This window comes from Onychomys torridus, chromosome 3, assembly GCF_903995425.1.
Source record: "Onychomys torridus chromosome 3, mOncTor1.1, whole genome shotgun sequence".
NCBI classification, from domain to species: domain Eukaryota; kingdom Metazoa; phylum Chordata; class Mammalia; order Rodentia; family Cricetidae; genus Onychomys; species Onychomys torridus.
This window is the reverse complement of record NC_050445.1, coordinates 81,967,485-81,986,282: the sequence shown is the minus strand read 5'-3', so window position 1 is coordinate 81,986,282 and position 18,798 is coordinate 81,967,485. Positions and strand designations below refer to the sequence as shown.

Below are 18,798 nucleotides of genomic sequence, written 5' to 3'. Positions count from 1 at the left end.
CATAGGGAAGACCAATGTGCCCAACTCTGAACATGATGAGCTGCAGCTGGATACCCGGCCACTTTAGGATAAGTAGAACATGGTGCTAGTAGGGATACATACTGGGAGATATCGAGGTGCATTTCAATAATTTCAAAATTAGGTAGTCTTTACAGAATTGAGTTGACACAAATGGTCATAATAGAAAGGATAAGTGTCAGAGGAGTATACAGCCACAAACGGACAGCCTGCTAGACTGCAGGTTTGGGGGATGGTGTCATCAAAAAGACCTTTTTTTTAAAGCTCTTCCTGCCTCAAGGGTAGATTCAACTATCTTTCAAATTTGTATTTCTGCAAATTCTGAGTTACAACTTGCAACTGACAAAAAAGTAGAGGTGAGATACCCCCAAACCACCAGAGAACTGGAATAGAAATCCAGGCCTCTCTTTTCCAAGTGCATCACGCCCCACATTAAGTTCTCAGTGAAGAACATGCAAACAGATGGATAGAATAGCGTGTAACTGTTCTTTGTGTAATGGGCACTTTCCTGAAAAGCTGTGGTTGCAAAGTTCTGAGATGATTTTTGTAGCTAGAGTTTTCCTGCCTGGCCCATGGTCAGAACAAATCTCTCTCACCTGCCAGTCCCTCAGCCACTCAGACCCAACCAAGTAAACACACAGAGAAATATATTGCTTACAAACTGTCCTTAAATCTTAAATTAACCAATTTCTATTCATCTATAAGTTGCCATGTGGCTCATGGCTTACCAGTATCTTAACATGTTGCTTCTCATCACAGCGGCTGGCAGCATCTCTCTGATTCAGCCTTCCTGTTCCCAGAATTCTTTTCACTGCTTATCTCACTATACTTCCTGCCTGGCTACTGGCCAATTAGCATTTTATTTATACAGAGTGATATCTACAGCAGATTTTTATTTTCAATAATCTAAAGGAATTGGGGGATTTAGAAAAATTATAAAAAACTGAGCAGGAAGGTTAGGGTTTGAGTGTCTCTAGAAAACTGTTTAGGTTTACCTGGCCAGGACACCCTGGTCTCAAGTTTTACTTTTTTTTTTTTTTTTTTTTTTTGGTCAACCATTCCTTAACATGAACTTTTTGATATTTTCTAGTTGATTTGTTTTGAAATGTAAATTGTTGTAAATTAGGATTAAAAATACCACAAATGCATTTAAATGCTTTAAAATTGAAGATAGTTCTCATATAACAAAAACTTCCCCAACAATGTATTATCAAAACATGTTTCTTTTACCTTCCTCCTTTTCCTTAGCTGTTTTAGTTGTGAAATGGAAGGCCCTCCAATTTTAGTGTATTTAAGTTATGAAAACAGATGAGGCTCTGTTGGCTTCTTTGAATCGATGCTTGGGTGCTGCAATAAATCCTGTTTTCTTGCATTCTATTAGCCATACTTTCCTAGTCTGCATGATGTGTATAGTCATTAGACACTAACAGCTGTTCTCAGTCCTGAGTAGGAAGTACCTGCAAGGTCCCTAGCTGCCTTAGTTGGTAACAGAAGAAACAATGCTCTTCTTGGCTTTATATTAACTATTTGTAAGTCAGTCAACCCTAAGACATTGTACCATCTCTACATCAAACAAGGGTCCAGAATATCTGACTAATTCACACATTGTGTCCTGACTACCAGGGATAGCAGAGAATAAATTCCAATTGGGAAATTATTAAAAAAAAAAAAGACTTTCTTACCAGAATGCCTAACTTCCTTGCAGCTAGGTATTCCTTCATTTTTGCAACAGCTTTACTGGGTGTATAGCAGAGAACATTCTTGAGTGCTCAGGAGAAACGGAAGCTCACACATGCAAAGGTGGAAAGAAACCACAGCTCTGTTATATGGTCCCATGGGTCCTCCTAGTCTAGAAGATGTAAGATGTCCTTGTGAGGATTTCAATTGATTTCCACTTAAAGTGTGTTCCAAATGATTTAAAAGTGTCCACATTCTACAAGGGCACTCTGATCAAGGCTGCTGATCCCACAATGAGTTCTTCTGAAATAGTTCAGAAATGGTTCCCAAGAGCCACTAATTACAGTGGCATTTTTCTTGTTAAAGAGCTGAATATAATCTATGTGGAGGAAACATCCTTAGAAAAACCCACCAGCTTTTGCAGTAGCCTCTGTCTCCAAAGGGAAATGGAGGAAGGCGGGAACAGCAGTGGAAAGGGGAGTTTCTTGGGCCTGCTTCTGTGCTGGTCTCACCAGGGACTAAGAACTACCCATTTCTGAACAGAAAGAGAAACAAATTCTTCATTTAAAGAAATCCATGCACTGCTCACAAGCAAGATAAATTGCCTCATGTTGCTGAGGCACTTGAGGGGAACATGATAAAAAGAGGGACCAGCATTCACTTAACTCTATCAATTATTTGGGCATACGGTAGCTGGAAAAATAGATGCTGGCAGAGGCTTCTGGGCCATGGAGGGCAAACGTTCATACGGGGATTGTCACTGAACACCTGGAAAAAAGAGATAGTCGCCTCTCTCCCACCGCTTCTCCATCAGCTCCTGGCCAGACATCTTGAGCTAGGTATACCCCTGGAGTTACTTGATGACCCAGGACATGAACTACTGTGGTTTTGAGTGTGGCTGAGAAAACAAGTTGAATCCTGGAAGATTATGGTTTTAAATACAATATATTTTTATGGTCATTTAACTTGGGGTCATAACATGAAAGATATAATAGTCTTGAGAATGGTTTTGGTTAAGAGAAAGTATAAACAGATCCTAGGTTGTCAGAAGATAAGAGTTAGAAAGTGGTACCTAGTAATAAGAAAAGCTGCTATACCCTGCCCAGCCATGTAGCCCCAACTTTCTTGAACAAAGGGTCTCATGATATAATATAATAGTAATGGTGCTGTGAGAATCTGGCCTGTGTATAAACAATCAGGCATCCACTCACACCTACAGAGACAAGCTCTACAGTTAGTGGAGAAAAAGTTTTTACTTAATAGGATGCCAAATAAAAGGAAAAGTGCTTGATTGTATGATATCAGTTTAAATCCATCTAGGTCTTGAGGGTTAGCTACATATAGGGATTGGGGTACGGCTGAGTCAGACAACACTTGTCCAACATCAACAAGGTACATGGCTCAACCCAGCCTGGAAAAAGTCACATATAATAAAAATTAGAATCTAGAATGTAAAAACATTTAAAAGGTCATTCTAATCAGCACAACACTGCTAGATGAGTTGATTTATATTGTATCACAGGTCCAAATTCTGTGAAATCCTGAATGTTGTTGTTTCTGTTTTTCATTATTTACAGTGGCTGCCCCTTAAGCAACTGCTGTCTTGATCAGAGATGGCAAGCCCACTGTTACCAGCAATGGTTCAGTGGCAAGGGTCATAGCCTGAGGGAATTCTGTTCCCTCAGGCACCCACTCTTTCAAAGCTAGTATGGGAAACTTTAACTAGATCTCTATCCCTCTAAAAAACTCACTCTTCAAAGATTGAGTTGGAATTCTGCTCACTCAAAGAGCCTGAATAGCAAGTAGCTAAACTTCTCCCTTTGCTTGTGTCTTTCAAAAAACTGGGCGTCCTTCTGCTCAGCCCCCACTTGAGAACCCTAGCTACAGGTGGTTCCTCCTTACCACTTCCTATCAGCTACTTGCTGACTCAGCTTCTGCTTGAAGGTAAATTTTATTTAATCAAACAAATGTAACACATCTTTGCATTGTTAACAAATGCAGTAGGAAGAAATGCAACACAAAAATAACACTCTACAATAGAATGTGGTATCATTAGTAGAAAATACAGTGTAAGAATAGCTAATGTTTATTGAATGCCTCTTAAATATGGGTATACTTTATATGAATTTTCTCATTTAATCCCTAAATAAAGATCAGAGAAACAAGAGAATATTTCTTCCCAACTCAATCCATTTCCACAGAGAGGCATTTTCTTGTAAACATTCTCTATCCCTTAGCCCCATTCCTCATCTTCCACAGAGGTAATATATGAAGGAGAAAACTGGGCTTATCTGCCCCAACCCCTTCCTGACTTACCTCATGAGTTTTTGAGTTCTGCCTGTATCAACCAGTTTTGCACTACTCTAATGAAATGCCCAAGGCAGCCTATTTGTGAAGAAGAAAGGTTTATTTGCTCTATAGCTTCAGAAACTTTTAGTTTGTGTTGCTCTGTTGGTTAAGCTTTTGGTGAGGACTTCATGGTGGAAGCATTCTGGTGGAAACAGGAAACAATTCAAGGCAGTAAGCCTGAAATAAAGCCTCAAAGTTAGGTTCAGTCTTTTACAGTTTATACCCCAGGCACCAGCTTTCCTTTTGCAGGCAGAACTCTTAACTAAGGGCTTTCCCATTCACTTCTCCATCCCTTTATAATTGTACTCTGCCCTTGCAACCCCCCAATAAAATAAAATTTGAAAGAAAAACAAGTAAACAAAAAAAAAATAAAAAAGAAAAAGGAAAAAAAAGTGACACAGTTTACCCTCTACTCCACACATCTTTTCTTGTAAGTGTTCACTGCAATGAGTCATTGGTCTGGTTGGAGGCCTCTGGGTCCTGCTACACTGCCACTTTGGGCCCTCACTGGGACTCCTCTTGTATTTACTGTTGTTGCCTTGTGTCATGGAGATCCTATAGATTTGAGTCTGCAGGTCCTGCCCCATCACATGCTCCAACACTTCATAGATGAAGTAGATGTTGGGGTGGGCCAATTCATAGCCTTGGCTCTGGGCCCCAGTTACAGTCAAGTTAGCCAGCTTTTCTTCATGGTCACCCCAGGGCAAGCTCACCAGCACTGCCCCAGCTAGCTCACCCACTGCAGCAGGCAGCAGGAGCCAGTCCAGTTCTCCTGCTCTCCTGCCTTCAGTTGGCTTGCCCGCACTGCACCCACACCTCCAGGGTCAGCTCTCCTGAGCTCTGCATCCAGTGAGGTGCAGGGCCAGCTCTCCCACTCTCACAACTTCGGGCCAGCTCAGATCTACAGTGCTGCCTGGGTGAGGTGCAGGGCCAGCTCTTCTATGTGCTGCAGTTGGTGACCACCTTCCTTAATGGCACAGTCTTAACGGCAAAGTCTTCAACACTTGTCCTAACCAACAACTTTTCATGAAAAAAATTCTCAATAAATGAAGAATAAACATAATATGACACAAACATAATAAAAGTCACTCATGAGAATCACAGTCCACATTATACTCAATGGTGAAAACATGAAAGCTTCCAAGATCACAAGATACGAATGCTTACTCTTACTATTTCAAGTCAACATCTACTTAAAAGTAACATTTTAATGTTTTCTAAACTGGAAACACCAAAAATTGTTTAAATAAAATGCATGAAAACATAAATATTGTGTACTAAAACCACTGGAAATGTAACTAATCTCAAAAGAAGACATTCTCTTACCACCCTTCATCAGAAAGGACCTTACATAGGGGGGCACCATATTAACACATGCACACATTGTAACAGGTGAAAGGACTCTGGCCTTCTCGAGGGTGGGGAGCACAGCTCTGGCAGGCCTTGCCCTTCTCTCCCATTCCCTGTGCCTTGCTAAAAACCGTCAGATTATAATCCTGAAGCTAGGCTCCAGACCTATTTCCTTAGTTGGCCACTTCCTCCTGAGGCAAGGTCCAGCTAGCAATGTGTTAAAATCCAGCAATCAGAAACCCCTTTTGGCTCACCTAATTAACGTGCCCAATCAAAATGTGCCACCACATTCTAGACCATTCAAACACAGACCCCCCCCCCTTTTCTCTTCTTAAGAATGATACCTGTGAGGTCATTTGCTGCTGTTTTTCTGCCTGAGTCAGAAAGCAGCCACTTTAATATTTCCTCCCCACTTAATAAAGGATCTCTCTGTGAAAATGGGTGTTTGGGTGGTGTTTTCACCCCACCAGATTACAGGTACCTAATCTGAAGTCCAGGAGGAAGTCCCTGTTGTGCAGGGTGGGGGTGTGTATGTCATCTCCTTCAACAGATACCTAGGTGATGCTTTTTCACACAGTTCAATCTTTCTCTTACCATGCACACACACAAACACCCACCCATCCAATCCCCACTCACACCCCTCCCCAATTCATACCCTCACAACCACCCCCAAACTCATTCACAGCTCCTTACCCTCCCACATCTACCCAGCCTCCCCCACACCAACATATATGTATACCCTTCTCTCTCAAGTGCTGGTCTTTACAGTTTAAGAACTGCATAATCTTGCCAGGTGGTGGTGGTGCACGCCTTTAATCCCAGCACTCGTGAGGCAGAGGCAGGCATATCTCTGTGAGTTCGAGGCCAGCCTCGTCTACAAAGTGAGTTCCAGGAAAGGCGCAAAGCTACACAGAGAAATCCTGTCTTGAAAAACAAAACAAAACAAACAAACAAACAAAAAAACCCAACAACAACCAAAAAAACCCTGCATAATCTGTACAGCAGCTGCCAATGTCCCTATAGAGAGAGCTAGTTATGTCATTCAGGACAGATATAATCCAGTCTAGATCCTGATTTTTCACTGGAAAAGAGTAGAACAACACCATGGGTTTTGGATACCAAAACCTTGAGTGAACTGTTCCCTGTAATTTTCTTGCCTTCAGTTCCATGGGATTCTTCAATCTCAACTCATAGGTGTTTAGAGATAAAGGTTATGAAGACTTCAAGGGGCTGATTTATTTATTACATTTTTTTTGTCTCTATACTTTTACTGCCCCTTTGCAACTACATATTGGGAAACTAAAAATAAGTAAGATATACAGGCTATACCACTATGGTAAGATTTTCCAGTAACTTCTGTGTTGAAAATGCTGTTTCTTTAGGATAAGAAGCTGTACCTGAAAGAAATAGAACTGTAAAGGCAATAGGTGTAAAAATATTGGATAAAAACCACAGCAGAGAGTAAGAGAAATCAGCATGCTAAATGTTCTGTCAAAAAATTTTCACATATCTTTCAACTTCATATTTTAGCAGCAGTAGTCAAAAGATTATAGATAGAACCTCTGCCAGCATGACATTTGAAGAATAGTGCCTGAATCAGAACAATGCCTTTCTTAGACTGAAATGGAATTTAACCCAGTCATTCTTAACTGGCCTGTGAAATGTCCAGAAGGTGATTTTGCTTTGAACATGGGTACTGAATGGCTCTGGGCAGGGCAGACAGGAGGTTTTGGAAGATGAACAGGGAGCTAGGATTTGTATTCTGCCTTGAGTGATCCTTGTTCCCTTGGTGCTTGTTATTTTTGTCCTTTAATCATTGCCCCCAGGGTCCTTCGTGGTATTTGAAAATCTGCTGTGATTCACTCACTCATGAGACTGGGCTATGCTGATTGAATTATAAACTTTGATGCTCTGAAGCATTTTAATTTCTGGGATGCCCTTATGTGAATTACGGGCAAACTCAGAGGTATTAATTCTTACTGGGGATCAACATATGATTATGAGTAGCTCTTCAAGTTTCTTCTTCTTCTTCTTCTTCTTCTTCTTCTTCTTCTTCTTCTTCTTCTTCTTCTTCCTCCTCCTCCTCCTCCTCCTCCTCCTCCTCCTCCTCCTCCTCCTCTTCTTTTTTAAATTAAAACCAAGACCATCTAGAAGAATCATAGTTGGTCTTAATGGCTCGTTTTCTGGCCACAGTGATAGAAAATCATGTATTTACTGTTGTCTAATGCTGCCCACTTTCTCTCTCCAAGGTATTGTTTGTATTCTTCAAAGGGAAGTTGATTTGTGCATGTAGGTGTGGTGTGTGTGGTTTATGTACTTGTCATATTGGTGTGTGCATGTGCATGGGGAAGCCAGAGGCTGATGTCAATTATTTTTCCTGATTGCTTCCACCTTCAGTTTTTGAGACAGGGTCTCTCACTGAACCTAAAGTTAATTGATTTGAACTTCAAGGATCCACCAGCACTGCAGTTATAGGATATCTGCTGCCATTCCCAGTTTTTTTTTTCTAGGTGCTAGAGATATGAATTCAGGTCAGGTTGCTTTCATGACAGGAATTTTTTTCCAGCCTTGGAAGTTGAGTTTTATATACAAAAGAAATACATTGGATTTAGTTGATTCTAAAACATCAATTATATATAAGTTAAACATTTTCTAACTTGTGATATGTATTGATTTTCTGTTGCTGAGATAAAAACCACTGAAAACACAATGGTTTAACTTACACAATAGAAGAAAATCTTTGCCAGCTATACTTCTTCAGAAAAGGAATTACTATTTAAATTACATAAAGAACTGTAAAAATAACTGTAAAAATGCCAGGCGGTGGTGGTACACATCTTTAATCCCAGCACTCCAGAGGCAGAGCCAGGTGGGTCTTTGTGAGTTCAAGGCCAGCCTGGTCTACCGAGCGAGATCCAGGAAAGGCGCAAAGCTACATAGAGAAACCCTGTCTCAAAAAGCAAACAAACAAAATAAAACAAAAAGGACTGTAAAAATTAAACATCAGAGAGCAAAACTTCCACTTAAGGAATAGGCTAATGAACTCAACAGACAATTCTAGAATAAGAAACATAAATGACCAAGAAATATTTTTTAAAGTATTCAGCATCCTTAGTCATCAGGGAAGCATAAGATTAAACCACTTTGAGATTTCATCTCCATCTAGTCAGAACAGGTATCATCAAGGAAGCAAAGCCAGCAAATGCTGATAAGGATATGGGGAAAGAAGAACTGATTAGACTTTAATTGGTGCAGCTACTATGGAAATCATGTGGAGGCTTCTAAAACATAAAAAATAGAACTACATCTGATTCAGCTATACCATTGTGGGGAATGTACCAAAATATTTTTACTACAAACATATTTGTATTGCATATCTGTGTTTATTAATGCTCTAGTCACAATACCAAGAACAATGGAATTAGCTTAGATACCCATCAACATATGAAAGGATAAGAATAATAAGGCTAATATACACAATAGCATTTTATTCAACAATAAAGAAATAAAGCTTAAGGTTCATAGGAAAATAATTCGATCTGGAAATTACTGAATTGTAGCTGGAGAGCTTCTCTCTAGGTCCTACCAAGGTATTTATTGCTTATAGTTATTGTACTTTTGTATATAGTTTTTCTTATATTAGTTACAACTTTTTCCTTTTTTCTTTTTATTAAAAGAGAAAAGGGGAAATATGGTGTTATTTTTATTTGTACCGAAATGTGATTTTATTTGTATGTTAATAAATAAAGTAGCCTGGGGGTCAGAGCTAATAACAAGCCATAGCAGAAGTCAGGTGGTGGTAGCATACACCTTTAATCCAGATCACATGACAGGCAGATCTCTGTGCGATCAAGGATACAGCCAGCATGGAGACACACACCTTTAATCTCAATACCAACCATAGAAGACCTGGAGGTCTGTACAGACAGGCAGTGATGATGAGGTCTGTGGTTGTGTTTACAACCAATGAGAAGGCAGAACAGAAAGTCTATAAAAAAGATAGACACACAGGAAGTAGATCTATTTGTGGAGAGGAAGCAGTGAAGGGTAAGAAAAGGTTTTAAGCTCTTAACTATTGCTCTGACCTCTTGGCTTTTAACTCTGCAATTGGCTCTGTGTTTCTTATTTAACAAGATGGTTACATTTACACTAAATTAAGTGACTCAGACTTTCAAAGACAAATACTGCATGTTCTTTTTCATATGCAGATACTAGTTTTTAATATGTGGAAATACGGGACATGAAAAATAGGACATGAAACTAAATGGGACAACATAAAGGGAAACAGGTTTTGAGGAAGGATAGACAGGATATGAAACAGGAAGCCAACTACTAGGGGCTAAAGGGAACAAAAGGCTACAGAGGAATCAAGGTAGGAAGATCACAGAAAATATGCAGAAAAATGCTATAATGAAATCTATTAATTAATTTGTAAAAAAATCTATTAATTTATACACAACAGAACATTTGTGCTTTAAACCAATATACACTTATTAGCCTATTGCTTTATAGATCAGAATTTTAACATGCATCTCAGAGACAAAAATAATGTGTTGATAGGATTGTATTCTTTTCCAGAAGTCCTAGTGAACAATCTATTCCTTTCACTTTTCAGCTTCTAAATGATTCACTCTCAAACATCCCTTGGTTCACAAGAGCATTCATTTTCATCTTTAAAACCAGCATTGGTAGCTTTGGTGGGTTGAACGCTCATATATTCTCTGAAACCAAACACAGAAACCAAATCCCCCATGCAATGGTATCTGGTGATGAAATATTTGGAACATAATTAAATTATGAGGGTAGAGTTCTCATGCATGGAGTTAGTCCCTTTATTAAAAGAAACCACACAAGGCAATAATGAGAAGACAGCTATCTTCAAAACAGGTACCCTCACTGAACACTGGAACTATGGGCATCTTTATCTTGTACTTCACACCCTCTAGATTCATGAGAAATGTATCAGTGGTTGAAGGTATCCAGTATAAGGTACTTTGTTATTGCAGTCAAATGAAAGCAGAGTGTGCTTAGTCTGTCTCATGTAGCATATCTCTTTCTCTCTCTCTCTCTCTCTCTCTCTCTCTCTCTCTCTCTCTCTCTCTTACCTTTACCACTGTAAAGGCCCATTCAGATATTATAAACTCTCCATCATAAGGCCATTTGATTAGTTCCAGACCATTATTCCTTCAATCAGACCCAAGAATTGGAAAGGGAATGAGGCTTGTGGACTGAGATTTACAGAAGGGAAAAGTGAATGTGTGTGTGTGTGTGTGTGGGGCAAAAGTTGTTTAATTAGACCATGTAAATACTAAAATACAGGTGTGAATACAACTATTGAGAATAGGAAGATATTCAGCATCAACAAAAATATACAGTATAGCTGGCCATCTTAAGGGGAGACAAAACAAATAGCTTTTAAATGCTAACGATTATAGCAAAAGAAATGAGATCTTACTAGTAGACTAAAACTGAGGAGATTAGGGATGTACATTACACAATAACATTTGAATTCAACCTCTCTACATCAATATCAGTGTTTATCTCTTCTACTGGATGTGTAGCAAATACCAGGATTGATCAGGAGTGGCTATCTTTAGTCAGGGTATTTTTCCTGGATAGATTCCTCCATAAAACAAGAAAAAATGATTTTCTATTATTGAATTTGGATGAGGAAATTGCATATATTTTTCTAGTGCCAGGTCACAGAATGCTGCCTAGAAACCTCAAATGATGCATGGATTGCAGAAGCTGGAAAGGACCTTGTCCTTGGGCCTTCTATACAGTGACAAGCATTTAGTTTCTACCAACCAGTCAAGCTTATCCTTGAGAAGAAGGGAAACGAATTCTAGACACAAAGATGTCTGCCTTCTTCTTGCCTTCTTGCCCTTTCTTTGTTTCTGATATATTTTAAGTCTTTGGCCTCTATGATTTGCCTTAGAATTTCCTTGTTGTGGTATATTAAAGATGTGTTACATTCTTTAATGCTGTGGAATTTTTGTTCAATGATGCAAAGTTGTGTTGCATTTATTTAACTCTGTAAAGTTGTGCTTTATTGCCTGCCTAAAAACACCTGAATGGTCTAATAAACAGCTGAATGGCCAAAAGCTAGGCAGGAGAGAGAAATAGGTGGGGCTACCAGGTAGAGAGAATAAATAGGAGGAGAGGGAGGATCAAGAAAAGGAGAAGGAGGAGGATGCCAGACACCTGCCACCCAGTCACCCACTCAACTATGGAGTATGAAGGAAAGAAAGGTACATAGAATGGAGAAAGGTAAAATCTGAGAAGCAAAAGATAGATGGGGTAATTAAGTTAAGAAAAGCTGGCTAGAAACAAGCCAAGCTAAGGCTGGGCATTCATAAGTAAGAATAAACCTCCATGTATTTATTTGGGAGCTGGGTGGCAGGCCCTCAAAGAGTAAAACAAAACAAAACAAAACAAACAAAAAAACCAACTCCATTTCCCTCTTACTAGTTTTGTAATTAAGCACTGTTACATGGTTTTATACTATTCTTGCCTCCTAGCCATGGCCATGTTTGACTTGGTGTACAGCATTATGGCTAAATTTCCAGCTCCCATCCCACAAACCTTATCTCATCTTGGATGCATCCCTTTCTGCATTGGGTAGAGAATCTTATTGGTTTCTTACATTCTATCCCATAGGAAGTATTTTCAGTCATTTCAGTGTGATCAATAGAGAGCTCAACAAGGCCTTTATATCCCATAAGAGAGCTACATATAGAAAAGTCTAAAACATGACTAGAGAAAGCAGAAAAGACACAGTTCCATATAGAATTTCTCCAGTGATGGAGAGAAAGTGAGAGACAGAAGAGACAGAAAGACAGACAGACAGACAGACAGACAGACAGACAGACACACACACACACACACACACACACACAGAACATCTGAACACCTTTTGTGAGGACCCATTAGGGTGTCTGTCAAAGACAGTGAACTGAAGACACCAGAGGCCCCTTGAGGTTCTCAGTGGATGTGGCTTTTTGCATACTGGCCTTTTCAGGATACAATTTGCTGTAACAGATTATTTTCATCTGGTTTGTGGTTATTGTGCTCTGGTGGTTCTTAGAAGGACCCAGTTTGTATGTCAAACTTGACCAGGCTATTTTCAAAGCTGGTTGGGAATGGTTTTTTTTTTTTTTTTTTTTTTTTTTTTTTTTTTTTTTCTGGCTGACAGCCCTGAACTTGCTGAAATGTGTATTTTTAGTGTACTATCTGAAATGCTAGCTTCTGTTGTTTCTGGTTCTTACCTGACTGAACACTATGTACTCTATTAAGTGGTGAGCTCTAGAGTGAATTAAGCCTAATGGAGCATGAACCTAGGTCTCCATTTATTGCCTGTCAAGCATGTAGTTGTACTGGATTTGATTTGACATGGTGCTTTAGATGTGGCTGACTGATGATGTAACTGCTCCTCTGGATACTGGTCAGCATCAGATGCTAGTCTATCTGGATGTCAGCGTCATATGCTAGTCTATCTGGATGTCAGCACCATATGCTAATCTATCTGGATGTCAGCATCATATGCTAGTCTATCTGGATGTCAGTGTCATATGCTAGTCTATCTGGATGTCAGCACCATATGCTAATCTATCTGGATGTCAGCATCATATGCTAGTCTATCTGGATGTCAGCATCATATGCTATTCTATCTGGATGTCTGTCCTTGTTGACATCATCTCTTTTTCTCCCTAGAGTGTCACAATTGAAGTTACTCAGGCTTATTAGCATCTTTTTTCCCCCTTTTAAATAGACGTTGTCAAGAATGGGATGTGACAAGCTGCTTAATCTCCAATGCTATTAATTAATTTTAATACTGGTCATTAAAGTACAATCATAAAACCAAATATTATCCATATAACTCTCCAATAAATATCTTACTCATATTTTAGAGCTAGTATACAAAGGAAGTTGTCATTAGGTGTTTTGTAAATATACTTTCTCCTTCAACCTGAAAATTGACTTCTAGTCAGTAATTAACCTGTAGATTTCTTAGTAGCCTGATCCGGTAAGTTCTTTTACTTAAAGAAGGGAAAAAGTACATAATATTTTTAAAATGTGATTCTTTGATGCTAAGATAAAAACCAACAACAAAAAGCAGATGATTCAACATTATGGTCTGGGAGGGGAAACAGCCTAAACTTCTATCAGTTAATGAATAGATCATAAAAATGTAATGTATTTACACAATGAGCTATTAGTAGTTAAGAAAAATGAAATTATGAAACTTGCAGGCAAATGGATGGAGCAAAAAACAAAATTTTGAGAAAGATAACCAAGATCTCAAAAGAAAAACACTGAATATTTTTTCTCATTTGTGATTGTGAGCTTTGAATTTTCAGATACATATGTTTTGTTTGGAACACACAAATAAGTCAGGAAATTAGTAAGGGTCCATGGGTATATTTCAAGAGAAGGGAGATAGAATACAATGTTACAAAGGAGTAAAAAGGAATGATGGAAGGAATATGGGGAGGGCAACTAATGGTACACATGTTTTGAAAAAGTCATAAAGAAATATACTACTGTAGAAATTTCCTAAATTATATACTTATACATATATAAAAATAGTCTAAATGGAGTATCGCTATAATGGGGTGACCATATCCCTACCAGAGGCTTGTTAGTAAAAGTCCAATGTCAGTCATGGTTTACCTCTTTTGAAGTTGTTGGTCAATGAATTCTCATAGATCCACAAATATTACTAGGTTAGGTTATTGCCAGTGCTCTTGGTCACTTTCCAGACTCAATGGTAAAACTCTTCTTCTAAAGATACAACATACTTCAGTCATAGAACATGGGAAAATCAACCTGATACCAACCTGGAACCTTCATCTCTACCAACTAGGTTTTATAGTGCTGGAAGATGCTATGCATGTAACCAGAGGAAAAAGTCATCAGTCTTTCCCAGCTGCAAACACTGTGAGTCAACAATGACCTGCCTTACAGGACATGCCCACCAGTGCAATTGTGGTACAGATGTTATAGGAATAACCAACCACTTTTTGATTGGATTAAAGGCCTACTCTATAAGATGAAACCCACTGTTAGTTGGCCTATAACATGTGACCAAACAGGTCATAGGCTCTAGGGAAGACCCTACTATCATCATTCTGCTGAATGGAACTAGTATTAAACTGATTCCTAGTGAATTATTGGTATTCTCATGGATTGGTATATCCTTTAACTCTCACCAGAGGAGCTTCTTTTTGTAGCACACGAGGATTAATACACCCACAGCTGGTCAAGGTATAGAGAACATTCAACACTAAATAGGATATTTATATCACATGTCCTTGCATTGAGGCTCAGGGATCATTGCAGAAGAGGGGCAGAAAAATTGTAAGAGCAGAGGAATTGGGTGAAACTGTTCACTCTTATTTATAGTAGAGAAATGCTAATATGATTACAATTGTGGGAGCAAAAAGTAAGCCCTGACAAAACTGAAGTCAATTGATTAGAACTTCCAAACTAACCAGACAAAATGGAACAAGGAGAGAGATGACTAGGACTCAAGAGTAAGGAGAGATTAAATGAACAAAATATGCTAAGCAATAAGTCTAAAATACACAGAAGAAATAGCTAGAAAATCAGTAACCACAGTAAATACAAAAATCTTGGATTTCCTTCACGAAAATATTTGTCATATCTAGTGAAACAAATTTACATAAATGTTAAGTGAGAATCAGAATTAAAAATAGTAATAAAGTAAGATTGAAAATAAGGGTACAAAGAAAACCTAGCAAATAAATGAAAGGAGAGTGGAAGAATTCAGAATAACACGAATAGAGTGAAGTAATTCAGGTGCTGATAAAGATGGTTTCCTGTAGTGGTATTTGCTCCACCCATGACCTTGGGCTGTAGGGCCTGAAGGAGGCAGTGGTTCCTGCCATTGTATATGACCTCTTATAAGGGAAGGGAGAAGGGTCACATGCCCCTTCTCTCTGTTCCTGCCTTCGAGGTGGATTTGCTCTCAGTCAGATCAAAGGATGGCTTCACTTGTCTATTTCATTCTGTATTCATGAATGTATTTCTTCAATTTATATCTTAATAAATTATCTTACCCATTTCATAGACTCACATGGATTGATTGTAATTAAGTGGTGCCCACGTGACAAAAAGACTCCACACTCCCTGTAGCCTCTACAACAGCGGCAGCAGGTTTTCTGGACTCACTAAAATAGGACAAATAATGGAGTATTTTCTTTGAATCTGTCACATGTTAATGGACTGGACATTATTAATGTACTTCTTGACTGTATATATTGTATATAGTTATTGTACTTATTGTATATAGTTTATCTTATTTTAGTTATAAACATCTTTTCTTATTTTAGACATAAAAGGGAAAAATGTGCCAGGTGATTGGTGACACATGCCTTTAATCCCAGCACTTGGGAGGCAGAGCCAGGCAGATCTCTGTGAGTTCGAGGCCAGCCTGGTCTATAGAGCAAGTTCCAGGACAGGCTCCAAAAGCTAAACAGAGACACCCTGTCTCAAAAAACAAAAAACAAAAACAAACAAACAAACAAACAAGAAAGAAAAGAAAGAAAGAAAGAAAAAAGAGGGAAATTAGTGATATATTGTATGCCCTAGTAAACTTGCCTGGGGAGCAGAGGACAGACCCAGCCACTAGATTAGACACAGAGTCCAGACAGTGGTGGCACATACCCTTAATCCTATCACTTGGGAGGCAGAGATCCATTTGGATTTCTGAGAGTTCAAGGCCACACTGGAAACAGAGCCAGGCAATGGTGGCATGCACCTTTAATCTTATCACCTCGTTAGCACCCCTGAGCCACTTGGTCCCAACCATGTGGATCTGAATGAGCCCCACATGTTCCCACTGAGGCTACTTGCATGACCAAACTCTAATGTACATGGGCAGCTGCTGGTGAGTTTCTCTGCCCTGAAGAGTCTGTACAGCCCCAACCCTCCAGAAATGGGCCTGAAGCCTGCTTAGGTGAACAGCTGCATACAGCAGCCCTTCAGAGAGCCTGTAGACCAAGCAGCTCATGTGGCACGTGAATCAACCACTCTCTGGCCAGGTGACTCACAAGGCAGCAGTTCTTGTAACCACTGCCAGAAGCTCTCACGTTCTGTGGTGGATAGAGCACCAAAGGAAGGTACCCGCACTAGGTCCCTTTCTAGTTCTGTGCTTGTAGAGGCCAGATCAGGTCAGACCCCCGCCTGGTTAGAGAATACCAGCAGACTATTCCTTTACTTTTAAAACTGACCCGTGAAGCTGCTGCCAACTCCATCTTTTGAAACTCCTCATGCTACTGCCATTTTGTGTATCTCTGCTGCCATTTTGTGCACAGCGGCCACAGAGTGCACGCACGCACGCACGCACACATGCAAGCATGCATGCCAGCCCTGCAGAGTGCCTGCAGGTGTCCCAGGCAGTGCTTCTGATTGTTCATTTAGTGTATTGCCTCATCTGCTGTTATCCTGGCAGCTCTGCTTAGTACTCATGGGTACCAGGTCGGGGGGTGCCTGCATAAGTGCTTAATTCATAGGAGCCATTCAGGAAGCCTGAGTCAGCTCACACCGACCTGTTTGGGTGCTAGACCTGCGACACCTACTGGCTGGGCAGTACTACATCCAAAAATCATTGAATGAACCAGCCATTCGTCTAACCTTGTTAATTATACCTAGAACACATAGGACAATCTTTCAAGGATTTTATCTGATATAAATTAATTGATAATTTTACACTTTAAACTGATTAATAAAGAAACAAATTAATAAAAGTTTTCTTTACAATTTTTTTTTCTTGAGGCAGGGTTTCTCTGTGAAGCTTTGTGCCTTTCCTGGAACTCACTCTGTAGCCCAGGCTGGCCTCAAACTCACAAAGATCTGCCTGCTTCTGCCTCCCAGGTGCTGGGATTAAAGGTGTGTGCCACCACTGCCTGGCTTTCTTTACAAATTTTGAATATTTCTCAAAAAATGGCAGATAATTTTACCACTCAGATATTTAAAAACCTTTTGTTTGTACTATGAATGAAATATTACAGGACATATATAATGCTCACCACGCTAGCAATAAGTATAGTGATTCAGTTCATATCATTGAAAAATTGGTTTAATAATAACCACAAAAATGAGACATTAATGGGACTGATACAGGAATTAAATAGAAGGATTCTTTCTTTGGAATCTGCTAATTTACCACAAGAACTTTAGTCCATTAATAATAACTGGACATCCAGATTTAATTCTATTGACCATAAATATGAATACTTAATGTATAAAACAATAACTCCTCAGAGCAATCAATGCCATTCAGATAATTTATAAGGAGGAAAGATCATCACTAATTGATAGAATAAAGTCTGTGGAATTATATGTTTCTGATGAACATAAAAAATTGTATGATTCCATGAAATCTCTAGAACCTTTTACAACACAGGAGGTTCAATTACTACAGAAAGTGGTAGTTAATTGATTTCAAACTCTGGAGGAGTCTCTTAGTAAGGATAAGAAAGGAACTAATAAGCAGAAGGGCAGAGCCATACAAGTAATAGCATACAAGTAATAGCTTTTATAAAATGGCTTATCCTGTCACTATCTGTGATAAGCCATCTTGAAGAATATATAGAATATATCTTGCAACTTGTTCATATGAGAGATTTAAAAAAATATTAAGGAAGTGATATTCACCTATGGAATACATTCAACATACATTTAACAGTTGTTAAATACGTGCTCTTCTAGAAATAAAGTTATACCAGATAAGTGGAATCAGTTAGTCTCAGCTGTGTTAGAATATAGCCAGCAGTTACAATGAAAAAGCTGGTTTAGAGAAGAGGCTAAGGTCCTTGAACAGCAAGGTAAAATCAGAGGTTTGGAGATCTCCCAAGATTAAATTCTTGGTGAGGGCCATTTTGCTGATTTAAATGCACAAACTACCATGGGTGAGCATACATTATTCCTATGTTGTATGGTAGCTTTAAATGCTTGGGAAAGAATTCCAGAACCAGGGAAACCAACTGAACTATATTTGAAGGTTTTGTAAGGGTCAAAAGAACTGTTTTCTAATTTTTTTTTACAAAGGCTGACTGACCATAGCTGTAAACAAGGTAATATCAGACCCATAATTAAGACAAGCATTAACTAAATCTTTGACTTTTGATAATGCTAATACAGAATGCAAAAGAATACACACACCTTTAAAGGTCAGGTGAGCACCTTTGGAAGAGTGGATTCAACATACAAATGGTGTTGAGTCTCTTAACTATGGTAATGAGGCTTGCATAGGAGAGGCAATTTCCAAAGGTGGAAGGAGGTATCAAGGTAACATGTTTTAACTGTGGTACACCAGGTCATATAAGAAGAAACTGTACACAGGGTGCTCCTAGAAGCAGTGCTTCTTCTAGAAATAAC

General features: G+C 39.0%; 1 protein-coding gene and 1 pseudogene across 5 annotated transcripts in view; one reads left to right on the top strand and one right to left on the bottom strand.

Moving 5' to 3' along the window:
- The window catches only part of Lhfpl3 (LHFPL tetraspan subfamily member 3), a 520,977-nt gene that overhangs the window by 158,047 nt on the left and 344,132 nt on the right, over positions 1–18,798 (bottom strand). The window lies entirely within an intron of this gene.
- LOC118579460 overlaps positions 10,306–18,798 on the top strand; it is a 35,877-nt pseudogene continuing 27,384 nt past the window's right edge.